The sequence below is a fragment of the Lampetra planeri genome, chromosome 5, assembly GCF_965212315.1.
Source record: "Lampetra planeri chromosome 5, kcLamPlan1.2.h2, whole genome shotgun sequence".
Classification (NCBI taxonomy): Eukaryota; Metazoa; Chordata; class Hyperoartia; order Petromyzontiformes; family Petromyzontidae; genus Lampetra; species Lampetra planeri.
The window spans coordinates 15,355,925-15,374,479 of NC_136111.1; the positions used below are offsets into that span (position 1 = coordinate 15,355,925).

Here is an 18,555-nt window from a genome sequence, read left to right on the forward strand (position 1 = left end):
TAGAAGGGAAGTAATAAAATAGTAAAAATAAAACGCTGTCGCCTCGACAGACCTGGTTTCACCTGAGGACGGCTGCTTGCGTTGTGGCCGAAACGTGAGAATTATTTTATTATGTTTTATTTTTATTATTTGATTACTTCCCTTCTACGTGACTTTACCGAAAGAACCAAGAAGATGAATCCCTGCAGTCACGAAAGCTCTAAATCGAAATTTAAGTGTGCTCGTGTGGCATCAGGTAAACAGCGCAGCGAGTGTGACCACAGCACTGCGTCTGGCCACGTGTGCACAGCAAAGTGAGTCTCTGTGAGTCTATGCGAGTCGATGTGTCTACACTGAGTGTGAGCGTGTGTTCACGTGTGCATAGTCGGTGTTTGTGTGTGTTCATGTGTCCGGCAAAAACAACCCCCTACACCTCCTCGTTGGTGCCGGACGGCAACGCTGTGGCGAACAGATTGGCCATTCCCCTCATGGCATTTGTAACCACCACAGCGGCCAAATGAGGGCTCTGGACGGGTGCGACAGGAATGGAAATGATGCCCTGGTGGTCGATCCAGAGTCTGAGACCAGGAAAGGCACCGGGCAGAGATGATCTCCCAAGCGAAATGCTGAGGGAGGGTGGCGTTTGTGCACAGATTGCCCTACATGACATCATAACAACAGTCTGGACCACTGGATTGGAACGATGCCCTGGTGGCCCCCCTCTTTAAGAAGGGGGACCGCACAGACTGTAACAACTACAGGGGCATCTCACTCCTCAGTGTGCCGGGAAAGATCCTGGCAAGGATTATTCAACATCACCTTGCCAGGCACGCTGAGGAGAGGCTTGCGGAGCCCCAATGCGGTTTCAGGAAAGGGCGGTCCTGCACAGATGCCATATTTTCTGTCCGTTTGCTACAGCAGATGTGTGGGGAATTCCAAAAAGACCTACATCTCTGCTTTATTGACCTGTTCAAGGCCTATGATACCATCAGTAGGCCTGGACTCTGGGTTATTCTTCGTGCTTTCGGAGTCCCTGACCCTCTGCTCACGATCATTAAGGACCTTCATGATAGTGAGCGGGCCCGGGTAAAACTACGTGGCCGGGAGTCGGAGGCATTCCCTGTTCACCTTGGAGTGCGACAGGGATGTCCTCTGGCTCCCACATTATTTAATATTTTTTTCGACCACGTAGTTCGTGAAGCCTTCGATGGCTGTACCGGAGGAAATTCTATCTGGTACAGATACAATGGGAGGCTGATCGATGCCCGGGTGCGGTCAAGGGATGGCTCCCTATTGCTCACTCAGAGGACGAGTTGGAGACGCTGCTGCTGAACCTGGAGCTTGCCACTAAGAGGTGGGGCCTTACCATCAGCCCCACCAAAACTAAGCGCCTGCCTGGGTATTTTGTACCATCGGACACTCCACCCCCACAACTCCCAATCGGTGATGGGGCAATAGTGGAGAGAGTGGAGAGTTTCCCATACCTGGGCAGTGTGCTCATGACCGGCTCCAGTTTGACAGCAGAGGTCTCACTCCGAATTAGTCGAGTGGCATTATCTTTTCATCGGTTGCGTAACGCTGTGTGCAGAGGCGTAGCTAGGATATTTTGCGCCCGGGGACGAACTATAAAATTGACGCCCCCCCCTCCCCCCCCGTTTAATCACATTTTCCTATTACATTGTATTTAAAGAAGCAAATATATAGAAATTATATTACATGGCTCACTCAGCCACTGTCGTAGACTGGTTGACATAGTCTACAAAAGATAAATTTTTCTTGATTTCACTGTCGCAAACTAGTCAATCACGTAATAAAAATCAGTTTTTTTTCAATGTTTCTCTTTCAACGCTAAGAAGAGCAAGATCGCTGAGACGATCTTGTCCCATTGAAGCACGCAAATACGACAAAATAAGTTTCAATTTGCTGAACGACCGCTCACAGCTTGCAATTGAAACTGCTATTGTTAATCAAATTTGCAGTGAAATTCGCAAATTCGGAAATATGTCGTCTCCATAAAACACAATAAAACCAAGAAGATCCAAAGGAGTTTCTGGTAGAACTTAATTCCGGTTACTGAGCAGCATTTTGCAACCTCCAATTTCTGTGAAAAGTTCGTGGCCATTGATGTCTGTGTCATAGAAATTTCCAAAATTTGTGCAATTTCGACGAATTTCATCGACATCTGTGTCGGATAGAAGAGTTTTGACGTCCAGCAGAAATCCAAATTTTGTGTTCAGGTCTTTTAGTCGTAAAAACCGTGTTGACATCTCCTGTTGAAGTCGATAAAATACGCTCTTCATAACGTGCACAATTTCTTCTTCTGCTGAAAGTTCTGCATCTCTTGCCAGTTCTCCTGGAATCTAATTCTTCTGTGCACATCGATCCCCCAGGCTGTGCATCTTGTTTTGGCGTTTTCTACAGCAACTTGGCTCAAATCATCACGAAGCTTGACAAATTCATGCTCCAAAGATTCAAGATCAGTTGCTGCTTCCTTGAAATTCATAGTAGGATCCTGTAAGCGCTTCTGAACACGATCAATCTTTCCAAGAATGACATTCCAGAAATGTAATAAAACTATGAAGTAAAAATTTTATACGCATGCCTGTAACTGTTCTGCATCGCTTCTGGTTTCAAGCGTCATAGTTACGTCCTCGGATAATTTGTCTAGCAGCCCTACTAGTTCATCCAGTCCTTCATAGATAGCTTTAACAGCTTCTGATCGTGCACTCCAGCGTGTTTCAGACTCCCGCTTTACTGTGATGGGCACAGCTTTTTTTAACTCTTCGCAACGAATTGTTGAACGAGAGAAAAACAAATATATACTGTGCGGTGGCTAGGATTGTTTTCATGAGAATTTAGTTTTTCTGGCTTTCTCCACTTGTTGAAACCGTTTGTTAACTCAAACGAAGCTCGTGAGTTTTAACTCGATGATGTAAATAATAGACAACAGAAACAGTAAGCAGCTTTATTGATTGATGAATATAATAGCCACGAACGATTCACTTCCTCTTCATTCGCTAGTCGGCGTTCATACCATGCGGATGTAATTGAACGTTCTCTGGATACCAGAGGTGTGGACTCGAGTCATGTGACTTGGACTCGAGTCAGACTCGAGTCATGAATTTGATGACTTGCGACTCGACTTGGACTTGCATAACAATGACTTTGTCCCACCTATGAGATGTGGACTCGAGTCATGTGACTTGGACTCGAGTCAGACTCGAGTCATGAATTTGATGACTTGCGACTCGACTTGGACTTGCATAACAATGACTTTGTCCCACCTCTGCTGGATACTGATGATAGATTGTCTCTGTGCTGAAAAGGCAAGGATCCGAGAGTAATCATTTCATTGCGAAGAGGCTGTGCTATTTTCGATAGCTTTGTCGTTTTATCATATTCTAAGTAGCCAACATCGTGAAACCTTAGTACAGCAGGAACATCATCATAATGAGTATTTTCAGCTTCTCTATCAGAAGATTCTTCTATCTCATCTTCCCCGTTACTGTCAACAAGTTCATCATCATGTCGTAGTTTCCGCCACCAAAAAACAGGCCAGTGACTAAGGCTGAAAGACTGCGCCTGTCTGTTGTTTGGGACGTTCTTCCATGTAAGTTCTTAATAGGCGCGCGTACCAAAATGTAATTACATGACATGTAGGCTGTGTGTGGCGGGATATTTAACTTTTAGGTTGAGGTGTAGATTTGTGCAGTAGTTTCAGGCTGCCGCGCCCGCCGCAATAAGTTATAATGTAACGTTGTAAGCCTCATTTTGGCGCCCCTTTACCTTGGCGCCCGGGGACATATGTACCCCCCTGCCCCCCCCTAGCTACGCCTCTGGCTGTGTGGAAGCTACCTGGTCTGTCGCTCCGCACGAAGCTTCAGGTCATTCCCTCCCTTCTCTACGCTTGCGAAACGTGGACCCCCCTAATGGAACATCTTCACCGGTTAGAAACATTTAGGCTGACCTGCCTACGATCCATCCTGGGTTTAACCAGGCTGGATTGTGTGAAGAGCTCACAAATCCTTGAAAGATCTGGACAAAGTCCCATCGGTGAGCTCCTCCAGCAGGCAAGGCTGCGTTGGCTGGGACATGTAGCCCGCATGCCCAGCCACCGCATGCCTAAACAGCTTTTGTTCGGCCGGATCGAGGGGGCTAAACGGGCGCGGCACGGGCTAGAGAAGAGATGGAGTGATGTGGTACATGAGGACGTGGAGCTGAGTGGACTTGCCGATGACTGGTACCAGCAGTGTAAAGATCAGCCTCTGTGGAGGAGGCTCGTGAAGGATGCTACTGGGCAGTTGGAGGCAGTCGCCCTCCAACAACAACGGAGGGCAGAGGAGCGACGCTCACAACGACGAGCGGAGCGCCGTGTGGCTAAAGCACGGCAAGTTGGCACAAAAGGGGGCACAGGTGGTGCATCAGCCAGTCATCTCGGTCATCTCAGTCAGTCGACCCGTGGCACCTGGGTCTGCCCCGTGACCTCCTGCCAGCGGGCGTTCGACACTTCACGTGGCCTCAACGTGCACGTAGCCTGGCACAAGCGCCGTGGTGACGTCACCGTCACTTCGTGGTGAATGGCGGTTGTTGTTGTTGTTCATGTGTCTATGTTGATGGGGATCGTTGCTGTAGTGGTTAGTGTTACGCAGCCCTTTCAACCCGGCGTCCCGAGTTCAATTCCCGATTATCTGAACCGGTCCCTGGGCCTCCCCTCGGTCGACTCAGCCTCAAATGAGTACCTGGTTTAGCGGTGTGTAGTAAACATCGCCACTGGGGCGTGGTGCTGGCCACCCACCCCCTCGTGTGCCACGGTGCCGGCCTTCACAGGTGCTACTCGCTCACAGCACTTGCCCCGACAGTCTGTTAGAGGCTATACGGGGGATCTTCGTCTTTGTCGATGCGTCCTGAGTTGAGGGTGAACGAGTGTGTCGATGTGTTTACATGTACACCCACGTGTACGCTTCGGTGTGTTAACGTGTCGCGGCTAACAGCGAGTGCGTGTGTGTTAATGCGCGCGTGTGTGTGCACACACACAGTGCCTGCCATGCGCGTCAACGTCTGCATTGTGCCACTGTGTCTCGATGTGAAGAGGGCCGTGTTGTTGTGTTTCGCAGGGTACACACATGAACGTCGTCGTTGTGCGTTGACGTGAATGCGTAATGTGTGTGTGTGTGTTCATGTGGGTACACACATGTGCATGTACCGTCAAGACGACCCCCAAGGCAGGCACGCACCTGCGGTCTTTGATCCTCACGCTCCACGTGCTGAGACGTCACGGGGAAATTCCCCCGACAAACCACCCCCCTCACCGCCGGTTTCCACCGCCCCGTCTATGGTGCGTCTGTAGTTTTTGTACAAACAGAATAACGTAACCGCAAGCAGAAGAACGCCAGACATTTAGGGTCCTTTTCGTTCGGAAACGCAAACCTCTTTGCCACAGTTCAACGGGGAACTGTTTGTGTTGAAAAGAAAAAGAGGAATGCTGCTAAACCCTTGACAAATTGCCCACGCGGTTTCCCCCCGTGCCAGTCTTAGAGCCATTGTGATCGTGATCGATGCGCTTGTGCAGTTCATCGCTGAATGTGGGTGGGGTAGGATCATAACAGACGCAATTTTAAATAAACAACAGGTGAAGCTAAGAGGGACGGTAACAGTGAGAAAATATTAACAATCAGCTTGATGTTTGTGATTATAATTTAAACTTGCCAAAATGTGATCTGTTCCATCTGTATGGGATAGAGTGTTGCCCCTTTGCACGCTGTGCGTTTTCTCCTGGTGCTCTGGTTTCATCCCACATGTAAAACAATCATTAACTGGCTGGAAACATCTTAATAAATAGACAACCGCAGAGCTTCGGCAATTGTTAGCGCCTGCTCGCCCACTGACTGCTTTGCTGCCTGTTTTTGTGGTCCCTCCTCGTGCCTATTGGTCGTTCTCTCTCTTCGAGAGTGAGAAAATACTGTGCGGCACGTTACAAGTAAAAAACATAGCACTATATTTGGAATTACAAGTAGCTACTTGTATACTGTACTCTTCAAAGCAATACTTGAGAAAACAGTTTGATTCCTGGATGTTTTTTCCACTAGCGTATAATTCCCCCAGTAATTTTTAATTCTACTTGGGGAGACTTTCATCCAGTAGTGGATAGATCGTGGTTGATGAAGACGGTACAGGACAATCATACTTCACATTTAAATCACCGTGTTTGGGTGGAATACCTCTATTCGATTCGATTTAGCGTCACAGAATGCCACCACTATCTTCTCCAATGTGGTGATTTGCTGCCTTCTAGTGGACTATTGAGACATCGTATATAAGTGACTAGCTGTACTACCCGGGACTTGGATCCACCACGCCCGGCCGCCTTTGTCTCCCCAGTGGCGATGTTCACACACCACACCAGTTACTCGTTTGAGGCTAAGTCGACCTAGGGGAGGCCCAGGAGCGGTTGAAATAATCGTTACCGGTGGTGGCCGTGAGCGGGAATCGAACTCGGATCGCCTGGTTCGTAGCGCAGCGCGCTACCTGCTACACTACAATGCGTTACGCTTCCACGTGCGCGGGTCACATGACAGATTTAACGTCACACCTCACTTGCTGTGCAAAAAATAAATGCATTATTGAGCTCCCCCCCCCCCCAAAAAAAAGTGTATTTTTATAATATTTGCATGGTGTACAATCTGGAAAGTATACACATGGCAAATTTCCAGTTTGTTGCATGTCGGGAAGTACGCTAAACATTTTGAACAGACACACATATTCACAACTTTGCCTTTTATATATATGGAGATAACTCGTACAGCACAAGTAAACAAACACACGGAAAAGTGTACAAAAAGCATGCAGCCTTTGCGCAGTGTATGCAAAAATCAGCAGTTCCTGATGAAATTCATTGTTGGTATTCTTGCCATAAATTACGGTAAGAATTTGAGCAAATGTTACCGACTGTCAGGCAGCAGTGAGACACGGACAACTTGGCATGTTCTGTTTACGTGACAACCCTTACTAGTTGGTTGTGTCGGTGGTGGAGGGTTTAACGACACATTTAGATAGTTACGCGATCTAACCCGAAAAAAACCTCTTATGGACACAGACAACTGTAGACCGGTTTTGTTCTCACGAGGACTCATCAGTACAGTATAGTCACCAATGCTCACTGCTGAAAATCTTGCCTCTGGGAACCAAATACGGATGTAGACTCCCCATTTCCACACTCTGGTGCAGATTTACAGATCATGAGGTCCATTTACGGAGTTGATCATACAACGCATTACAGCAGCCGAAAGCACAGTAGTGATTTGCTGCACTGCACGGCTCTCCGATGCGTTTCCAGGAATGATCCGCGTGCTGCTTTGGCACGATGTCTGACATAATTCCCCACGTGTTTGTGGGGCCGTCCATAAATGACGTCACGCGATTTTGGACGATTTTGACCCCCCCCCCCCTTCGTCACACGGCGTCACAAAAAGTCAGACTCCCCCCCTCAAATATGACGTCACAAAGCTCTGCCCCCCCCCCCTCCAAATAAAACATACTTTAAACGATTGTCATTGTAGTGCGTATGTAATGTGGCGCTGCATTCTGATGTTGTAGGAGAAAACATTTATTAAAACGTCTATTTAATTAAGTAGAACATGTCTATATTTATTTAAAGTTGCGCATTTTTATGTGACGTCACATTTCTCACCCCCCCCCCCCCCATCGTCACACATCGTCCCAAATGTCTGACCCCTCTCTCCCCTAGGTGCGTGACGTCATTTATGGACGACCCCTGTGAGCTTCTTTTGGAACGCAACAACGATATTAGGAATTGAAGAAGCTCCCAGTACACGGAGCGAAAGGTCAGACATGATGCAGAACAACACGCGGCACAACCTGAAAACACATTGAAGAGCCACACAGCACAACTGATTAAAAAAAACTACACCGCTCTAACTAGTGTCATGTAATGACATTTTTCAACATTTCCCAACAAGTCACATTAGAGTGTGCATTTCTATCATTGTAACAAAGCGACCGTACCTTGTGCCCTTTTTCCATTTTCTTTATTGCCTCAAGCAGAGCACAATCTGTCACATGTGATACCGAGAGCCAGTTTGATAAAGCGTTCTGGAATGTTTACCATAATCAGAGGACAGTAATGGTGAATCATTTTCAATACCATTGCGGTTATATCACTGTTATTTTTTATTGCACTTCATATGAATTGACAAAATATTGCACAACAATTTTCTAAGCATATATATCAATGCGATGCTGTATAAACTTACGACAAAGTCTGCGCGGTTAATAAAGCTCTATAATGTACTGTAATTGGTGATTTTGTAGGAGATAAATAATTTGCAATGCCTTTATAAAATGTCACGTGTAGTTTTATCTCATCTCTCTCAACGTCTCTCATCCTTCCAAACTATAACAATGCACTCTCAATTCTACCAGTCTACACATCGCGTTCGGCATGGCTCCATTTTCTGCTGCTAATTAGCTATGTCGGGTGGTGGCGGCTTTAACGACACATTTATATTTACGCGTTCTATCCCAAAAACAACCTTTATACTGGTAGGAACCTCCTGGTTCCACTAGCCCACAGGGGATTATTGTGTCCGTCCGTCCGTCGTGCATCCAAAAATGGGAGGGGTGGGGCTAGGTGGAGAGGGGAGGGCGGGGAAGGGCTGGGTGGGGAGGGGCTGGGTGGGGAGGGTGGGGCTGGGTGGGGGGTGGGAGGGGTGGGGCTGGGTGGGGCTGGTCATCTCGTGGTGCCCTTATAAAACTCAACGTTTAACCTACTCACACCGGCTTGTGCCCGACCTCACAGTTGGGCATGTTTGCGGAATACACCACGCCGCCGTTGACCCTGGCCATTGACCGAGCAACCCAACGTTCCAACCAGCTCCCTCCGCAGGAATGTGTTTACGAATTATATTGGTCGTAAACGCCGACGTGTTATACAAATAACCACTACACAAATACCACACTCGCGGAGTGCCAAGACTCGCTTGTAGGAGGGACGTGCTCCATTGGGATGTTTGGCCAGTTCCTTTTTAAGGATTACTTTGCATATAATAGGACAATGGGAGCACCTGGAGCAACCGCACCACACACACGATGGGACGACAACTCAAAAGTTCACGATGATGGGTTCAAAAGTCCACACGAGTGAACCACCTTGATTGTGCTGCACATCTCCTGGCACCAACATGTTTAGAAATGTCCCCTGTTGGCTTTGCTTTAGCCCTCTTCAATTTCTTAAAGCCATACTTAATGACTATATCTTTTCCTATACGACTATACACGTATGTTTTATTTGCACGGTGTATTTACAGCGTTTCAACCTACTTACCTAATCTGATTTTATGGTTGCCTTTGACAAAATCACCCGAAATGCACCCAATGTTGTTGGTTCTCAAAAACGAAGATGTGCAAGCCAAGTCAGCACTTGTTGGATTGGTGGCCCCCAGGGCTTGCCAGGCGAAGTAGGAATGGAGTTGTGAGGTGGCCAGGAGATGGCAGTGTTAAGCGTCACGCCTATATAAAATGCGTTTCTCTCCAGGCACTGACGTTTTTTGAAATCAGGGATATAGTCTTAATTTGGAGCTTTCGTGACTGCAGGAATTATTCTTTGGTTCTTTCGGTTAAGTCACGTCTAAAAATAAAATAATAAATTAAAATAATAGCGATGTTGCAATCGAAACGTCGCTATTATTTTAATTTATTATTTTATTTTTAGACGTGACTTAACCGAAAGAACCAAAGAACAGGGATATAGTATTCTTGGTTCTGTTGGTAAAGTCATGTAGAAGGGAAATAATACAATAATAAAAATAAAAAGTTTTTTAAATATATTTTTTTCAATTTTTTTATTTTACTATTTCCCTTCTACGTGACTTTACCGAAAGAACCAAGAATATGAATCCCTGCAGTCACGAAAGCTTTAAATCAAAATTTAGGGATATAGTTGTTCAGTTTCCATGGTGGGAGCTTCTTTAGGAAGGAACTCAATTCAGTTACTGTAACAAAAAACAATTCTCAGCAGCACATGGAGCGAAACGTCAAACATCTAAGCCAAACAACACGCGGTACAACTCGAAAGCACATCGGAAAGCGATGCGACACAACGGCGAAAGCCTCGGGGCAGGAGTATTAATGGCATTGTCCAAACATCCCAATGCAGGACCCTTCTGGGGATTCCTAGATACAGGACTGCGTGTGTACAGTGGATCTACCTAAATTATAAATCACCCTTGCCAAACCTGTCTCCTATGCAATGGTGAAAATAAAACAAGGGTAACGACTTAGCATGGATTTTAAATTGAGTGCAAAGTTAATGCAAAGTTACACGTGCGGTATGCATCGTGTAATTACGCGATATTATTATTTTTCCCCCAAATTCAGTTGCCGGTTCGATGTAATATTGATCCGTGTATTATTATTATTTTTAATGTCGCGTTGCTGGCCCCAGAACAAGCCTCGAACAAAGCGGTGAACCTGCCTTGCAGGCAAAAATGCGTAGGGCAGGGTAACTGGAGCACGAAACAACACATCGATGACAAGTGGAGCATGACGAAGAGTTGCGGTCCAGACACGCAACAACAATGCCCTCGCCTGTGCTCCGCTCTGCCGTTGCCCGTTAAATTAATAACGCTCGCAATTCAAGGGCTTTCGTTTGAACGAAAGCTACAATATTTGTACGTGCAGTGGCTTGCAGACTGCGTGTGCTTTCATGGATGCGCTTCGTAAATTGTGTCTACAACACTGACGATTACTCGACAACGTTAATCAACGACGCATACGGTGAAATCGGTTGTTCATTCACGGCAACGTTATTAGTCACGGCGGCGTTATTCAAGTCACAAGGGCAATGAATAAACATTCATGTACAGTCGTATATACAAAAATATATCTTTTGCCCCCTCAGTTAAATCCCACTTCTCTGTACAGTATATCCCAGTTTTGCATACACATGACACCTCTTGATATTACAATATGCTCAATAACCCCTAATAGAGTTTTTTTGGGTTAGATAAATAACGTTAAGGTTCATAACCGTGCAACAATCACAATAATGAAATAATAGACCCTAGGATCATAAGTACGGTATACAACTAAACATTATACATACTGTAATATGAACAATATGTAACATAAACGTAATGGAAGAGGGTAATTGATAGGCAGAGAGATGGAAAAAGGAATGGACATGGGCAGATAGAGTTGTAGGCAGAAAGAGGGAGATATGGACAGAGAGAGAGACATGGGCAGAAAGGGCAAATGGACAGATGGACGTGGGTCAGATAGAATGAGTGGCGACCACCAATCCCAGCATTGCGGTGGTGTTGAGTGTGGTTTCATGGATGGTCCAACTCCACCTGTGACTGCCTCCACGAAAAAATATCCCAGACCAGGCCCAGGAAGATGATAACCAAATTTAAGCCCCTCGGAACGATGTGGAAACGGCAATCCAGGCAGCGAGGGACTTCTGGATGACTTCTTGATGAATTCCCTTCATGGCGAGTAAAATGCTTGAGCTTGAGTAGCTGGTCACGTGGGATCTGCAAGGTGGTTGTTGGTGGTCTAGCAACATCATGGACTTGGTGATCTATTATGTAAGGTCTGGAATCATGAGGGACAACATTTTGTCCCTCGCAGTGTCGCACGTGTTCTCCTTAATCACGGTCCATTACATCGGCCCCACCTGCACAGCCATTTGAAAACAACAGGCTTAGAACATACCCCATCGCCCCTGTGTTCGACACATGCACCACAGTCCTAGATTCTGAAGGCAAGGCAGTAGCAGAATCACAAAATGTACTCACCCATTCAGCAGAGAGATTGAGATAGACTGTCATCAGGAATAGATTAACTTCATGATGATAATGCAGAAGCAAGTGTGAAATTATTATTTTAAAATGGTTTTGTCCCATGGACTGACAATTTTCGAGCAATTAGTAATGTAAACAGATATTGTGCAATACAAAATTAAGCATCGTATTTTAATAACATACACAGCATAATGCATTTCTGGAGTGTTGTGTACTCATATGTGTGGATTTCGTGAAATACTCTGGTTTTATTCCACAGGAAAAAGCACTGATTGAGCCAAATATTCCCAGTAGAGCCCTATTGAAAGACAGTCTTAAGACTCAGAGAAGCTTTCGTGGATATAGAACATTAATCATCTGGATGGCACGGTGGTAGATCATTAGGCTTACAATAGGAATGTTGTAAGTTTAACTCCCGTTTGCGAGTCAAATCTGCTTTTCAGTACTGTACCACATTGTGGAAAGTCAGAATTGAATGTTTTTTATAGAAAGACTGGCTCCCACTGTGAGAATATGGAATTTTCAGCTGCACCAACAAATATTATCACAAGCCCAATACTTACACTTTGAATAGTATTGCATATTCCCTTTACACCTATGACCAAATCACTCGGAATGCACCAAATCTCGTCACATCTTGGAAGCTAAACAGAGTTAAGTCTGGATAGTGCTTGGATGGGCGACCATCATGCATAACAGGTGTTAAAGGCTGCAGGGCTACGTTGTGAGCAGCACAACACCATCAATTGTACTGTACAATGATCCCACGTCTTTCCTCCCCACCTTCAGCAACAAGTGTGGTGACGTACGGTCAAAAAACTCCCATGATCCGCATGCACAACGTCTTGAGACCAGAGGTCGCAAACGGATTTTGATTCCTTACCCGTACCCGTACCCGGCCGCACCAGGGTCACAAATGGGTACCCGTACCCGTACCCTACCCAAAATGAGTGACAAACAGTTACTCACCAGTGACTCACGGCCTACCCGTACCCGGCCGCACCAGGGTCGCAAACGGCTACCCGTACCCGGCTGGGTACGGGTAGCCGGGTATCGGGTAGGGTACGGGTATCGGGTACCCGGTTGCGACCTCTGCTTGAGACCCTCATCCGCCAATAAATTGATTTAAAAAAATCGCTATATATGTATACAGCATACTTTGGGCCATTTTCCACTGGTTCAATCTAACTACAGGTGAACTGACAGAATACACCCAATTGTTCTCTTGTGTATGGATAGGTTATGACAACTAAGCATGCCTTTAGCAATACCACTCGGAAATACTTCACCATTTACCGCCCATTTGGTCAGTATGTAGAGCAAGGGGGCTATGGAGTCTGAGGAGATGCGATGCAGTAGTTCACATCTACACACGTTTGAGGTGAACCATCTTCTGCACTGCATAAGATGACACCCCGATGCCCAGGAGGCCAAGCAGGATGGCCAGACGGTTCAGACGGACGTCTGCAGACTTTGTCATCTCCACTCCGGCGGAGACCTGGTTCTAATAACATCCCAAAAATTATAACGCTTTTCTTGCTGTTAAATTCCACTTTGAAAGCACTAGTTTTTTTTAGCGAGCATTTGGAAATCTGTAATAATAGCATGATGTAAGCAGTTGGATGGGATTCTCAATAAAAGATAATTAAATTTGGAAGGCGACAAATATTATCCATAATAGATGTTTTATTGGTTTGTTAAACCCGCCACCACCCAACGCAGCCGATTAGGTGTATCACATAAACAAAACATGCCAATTCGTTACTAGTAAACATGCGTCTGTCATGGTCAGCTGACCTCAGGTATAAGGATGGCACTGAAACTGAGATGTTATAGCAGGCACAGTATTCATGGAAAGTTCGGCCAACATTGGTCCAACGTTTCGTGTTTACTGGGGATGTACATGATGAGGTGAGGCATGTAATATGGAAAAAATAATTGCACGTTAGAACATGTTTGCTATCAAAGTGTTTACTGATTGAGATCTCTAACTCTGTTATGATGTTTAACTCTATGAATTCATTGCACGCAAACCTATTTTGCTCTTGCTGTGCTCTTGCTGTTATGATATTTAACTCTGCGTATTAATATATTGCACCATGACCTTTGCTGCCTCAGTGTCTCTATTTTACTCACGTCTCCCTTGAAAAATAGCTGTCTGACCTCAATTGAATTTTATAAAAAGAGGACACTGGATGAGTGGAAAGAAATAATGAAGGTTTTAGCAAGATGGCCTCCAGGACATGTACAGTAGCATCTGCCATTTCCCTGTATGTTGACGTTACATTGATTAAATTATATTACTGCTTATAGGGAGTGACCCAGGGACAAAAGCAACACGAATATTGTATCAACCTGTACCAATCATAACCCTCATCAGCCGTAATTTATCTAATGCCGGGGATGAAGGATTCCCCAAGCTATCGCCATCTCTCACATTTTCTCGCAATACAACGATCCATGTCGCTGCGACACACAACCTGGTCTCATCGCTCCATCTCCTCCATGGACGATCCCTCGAGCGTGTACATTCCCTCGGATGTCACTTTATCGTTATTCTCAACCACCGGCTATAATTCCATTTGGCGGTCTTTCTTTTGGTGCCAGTAAAGTCAGTAAAGTGAATGCAAATGGCAATTGAATTGCATTGGTGCAATTCATATTAAACGCGCATTAATCAAACGTAAATATTTCCCCTTCAGTATTTACATATTATGTCTGTATATTCATCATTTAATTTTGATGAATTGCCTATGAGACTGGGCTACAAGCGCCAATATCATTGTATGACAATTTCTTAATAAGCAATAACATCCAAATAAATTACACATTCAATTAGGAAATAACATGTATCATAATACATTTTTCTTACAGTATTTGTTTAGTACCTCAAAGTACTTTTTCTTTTCGATATAAAATCAGGAAGTAGTTTAACACGTAGGTTTCCGAGACCAATATTATCCATCCATAAATGTGTCTTTAAACCCACCACCACTACCCGACAGCCAATTAGTAAGGTTTGTCACGTAAACAAAACGTGCCAGTTAGTTACTACTTCAGCAAACCGGTGTGTTGCAGAGTAAACCCATAACATTTACAATTCGAGTACAACGTTTCCTTTATTATGGATAAAGCGGTTATAACTTCATCAATCGTACCTGGAGGAGACGGGAGTAGCTTGGAGTAAGTCTCCACAGTCCAAATGCCATGGTGTTGACAGCATAGAAAATATACTTGTTGACGGTGTATTCTGGTAATTATTGTATTTTTATCATATTTCGATCGTGCTTGTGTTCTTGTTTATCATTGTCCTCATCCGGAATGGAATCTGCCCACAAAGCAGAAATGTTTTCAAGTTCCTTCGATAAAATCCTGGACATGTCAGTCTGACTCCCTTTAGCGAAAGCGGTGAAGTGTGTGTAAGACCCCTGTGCGTAGGCATGCGCATGCGTGCGGGAAAAACTGGGTGCAACCATGAACCAGCTATGCAGAAGCAGAAAAAAATATTAAATGCACCAGAATTTTACACGCACAAACGAGGGAAAACTTTACCTCGGCCAATAATTTTGGAGGGATGGCCCTTTGGTGGAGTTCTCGACACATTCAGAAAGTAGCGACTTCAAATCTTGTCCAGGAGTCGCCTCAGCTCATGGTTTCTGTGACGTTGATAAAATGAGCACCGCATTTTGGGAAGTCCACATTGACTGTCGTCTGGAAATATGGTCCCCTTTACACGTAGGTTTAAGTTCCATGAGTGTCTCCCTAACAGAGACACAACTTCGTAGGGTTCTGAATCGTATATCTGCCTGCGACCCTCCAGTACTGTGTGTGTGGTCTCAATCACAGTTTCAGTCTGGTTGATGTCTTTTTGAGGTCTGTGAGTGAAAAAACACATTCCTGGTCTCGTATATTACAGCAATTTTGCTTATACTCATAATGTGTTATCTTACGATCAACTTAAACGATTTCAAAGTAGAGCAGGAACGTCAAATATATATAAAAACAGTAAATGTATGCATAATAGAGCACACTGAAGATAACGATATTGAATTAGTAAGCATAATGAAGACGACTGTAATATTAGTTATTAAAATATTTGCTCTTTCAGTCAGGTAATGAAATGTCAGCTATGAATTTCCTTCACCTTATCAACTTGACGTTTGTCTCGGTCCTTATCTCTGGAAGGTACAACACTGACACACATTCATGCAAGCATGCACCCAGAGCCAACGTGTTTGTCAAATCTCGCTGATCACAATCGTGCAAACTCGCCCATCTGCCAGCTAAAGCGGATTTGCGTTCATTTAAAGCGTTCCCTCCCTTGTGTACTGCTAAATTATTTTTAACGTTTTAAGGGATATGGGAATACAAGTTTTGTTTCAAGTGTACTTTTATCATTATAATCTGTACATTGTAGTTCTTTAATAGATACACAGTCATGCGTGCAGTGCGCTGTCATTCCCAATTTGCAGTTAATAATGTAAAAAAATTCTGGATAAAATATTGTATTATATTGGGCATTACATGCCTCCTACACATAAACAGTACAGTATATGCGCTCATAGCACACACTGACTGCAGGGCAGTCCACATAATAAAGTTAAACTACGTAAATTACAATGTTAATATATAATAATATAATATTTCCAGTTGTGTAAAAAATCAATGGTAGTGTCTTTCAATGCTTTAAAATTAATTCATTTTTATTGAAACGTACAATGGCTGAAACTTGAAAATTTGTCACCAATCCTCACCGTCCTGTAATGCAACAATCAATCCCTCTGGCTCCTGCACATAAGCTGGTCTCATCACTCCACGTGCGCGGTGATCATCCTTTTTCGGTGTGTTCCCTACTTTGGCTGACATTCAATCACCAATCTCGTCCATAGGCAATCATCCCCTATCGTAAAGTGTCCTGCCTAAGACCACTAAGTATTTTCTAAACAGTCATGATGTATAAAATTAGGCACTTGTTCCCTGATCCGTGCGTTTTTTTATCTCAGTGAAATTCCAAATATAAGCTGTTCTGATCAAAGCAACGCCCCCTTACGTTACACTCATTATATTTGGTGACACTGCGTTGGCTATTGCCAAAAATGTCACTTGTTATATATTTTTCCTTTTCTCAATTTTATTGACGAATATGTTGAATTATTTTATTACATTACAGTGGTGGTCACTTCTGATACAAGCATACTTCGGATATAAGCACGGCAGGTCTTGCTCCAAAGGAGTGTATTTATATCCAGAATCTACTGTGCATGTATAGCCTGCAACACGTGTATCTTAATGTTCATGAATGCGTCCGCAAGACACATTCCATTTGTACATTACTATAATGTAGTTAAAAAAAAACGCAACACATTCGCCAATAACGGCCCCTTACACAAAGTAAAATAACACGCTGGGGAACAGGGGAACAACACGGACGCCCAGAATAAACGCCTCATTCCAGACCCAAACACAGAGCCGGCCCAGCCACTAAGCGACCCTTGCAATTGCAAAGGGCCCCGTGGCCAGCAGAGGGCCCCCTAGAGTCACTGCTAGCTAGTGGGTGAAAACAATCATACATCAAAGGGGCCTCCAACCAAATTTTGCTTAGGGCCCCCAAAGGTCTAGGGCCGGTTCTGCCCAAACATCACACCTTCTTGCATTCCTCGAAGACACTGGTAAGAACCATAAATAGCATCAGAACATCAACAGGCACTTCTTTATCATTGTAAATTTAAAGACAGGCCACGTTAGTGCGAGTGTGGCCATGCAAGCCAAACTATGGATCACGTAGCAAACCACTATCGTCTTAGCTGCTTCAACGGAGGGGGAATAGCAGCAACACGGTACGAACTCTCTCGTGACGCCCTCTTGCGGCAAGCAAACGTAGACGTGGCATCTAGCTCCTGAACAAATTGCCACCCGCACGAATAGCATAGAACCGCATAAAAACGTAACAGGCGACGTTTCGGGCAATGGCCCTCATCCACCACTGCCAACGCAGTACCACCAAATAATTTGTATTGCATTTGGGAAAGGTGAGATCGTGGACTTAATTCAGGATCCGATGCTTGCCCTGGGCCGTCAAGACAAAAATGCCTCCACCTGGTGGCAGCACCACGAATCGTGGACGTTCTGAAGTCGAGCACAGTTGGCTACAACATCGCAAGCTATAAAATATTCAGTGACTGCTCTGGTGAGGTTAGCGATGAGATGGCAAGTCCTCTCAGGTGTTACTGTTTGGTTCTTTCGGTAAAGTCACGTAGAAAGAGAAAATTATAAATTAACAGCGTACGACGTTTCGATTGCAACACAAGCAATCATCATAAGGTATAAATGAAAAAGAAAACAAACCTAGTAAACTTAGAAATATAATGCAATACAACACAGAGAGTCGGCTAACATAACAGTCAACACCCGACCTGGTTGATTACGTTCTTCCAAAGATTGCTAAATTTGAGAGAGACAAAACACAGACACGGAGACACATAGACAGACACAAAAGCAGAGAGAGATAACACAGACACAGAGAGAGAGACACACACATAGGTACACAGAGAAACAACGCCTCTGTGTCGAGGCCTTAAATAGAGAGAGAGGGGGGCAGAGAGAGAGGGGGGTGGGGTAGAGAAATTAGCATGACAATGAGAAAACTTGGCGCAACACCAGGAAACAAAGCAACAGAACGAGGGGAGACAGAGAGAGAGAGAGAAACCACACTAAATCAAACAAACTTAGTCAAATTTGGAAATGTAATGCAATGCAA

At 44.7% G+C, this 18,555-nt stretch overlaps 1 protein-coding gene across 7 annotated transcripts in view; it reads right to left on the minus strand.

The window, feature by feature from the left end:
* Window positions 1-5,496, minus strand: part of GCKR (glucokinase regulator) — a 30,085-nt gene extending 24,589 nt beyond the window's left edge. For 2 of the 7 annotated variants that reach the window (XM_078594666.1, XM_078594664.1), the window contains exon 1: window positions 5,183-5,496. The gene's annotated coding sequence lies outside the window, so the exon portion shown is untranslated. Of the gene's footprint in view, window positions 1-5,170 lie in introns of all 7 variants that reach the window. The other 5 variants (XM_078594667.1, XM_078594663.1, XM_078594665.1 and 2 more) reach the window with 3 other exon arrangements.
* Between the last annotated feature and the right edge of the window lie 13,059 nt (window positions 5,497-18,555).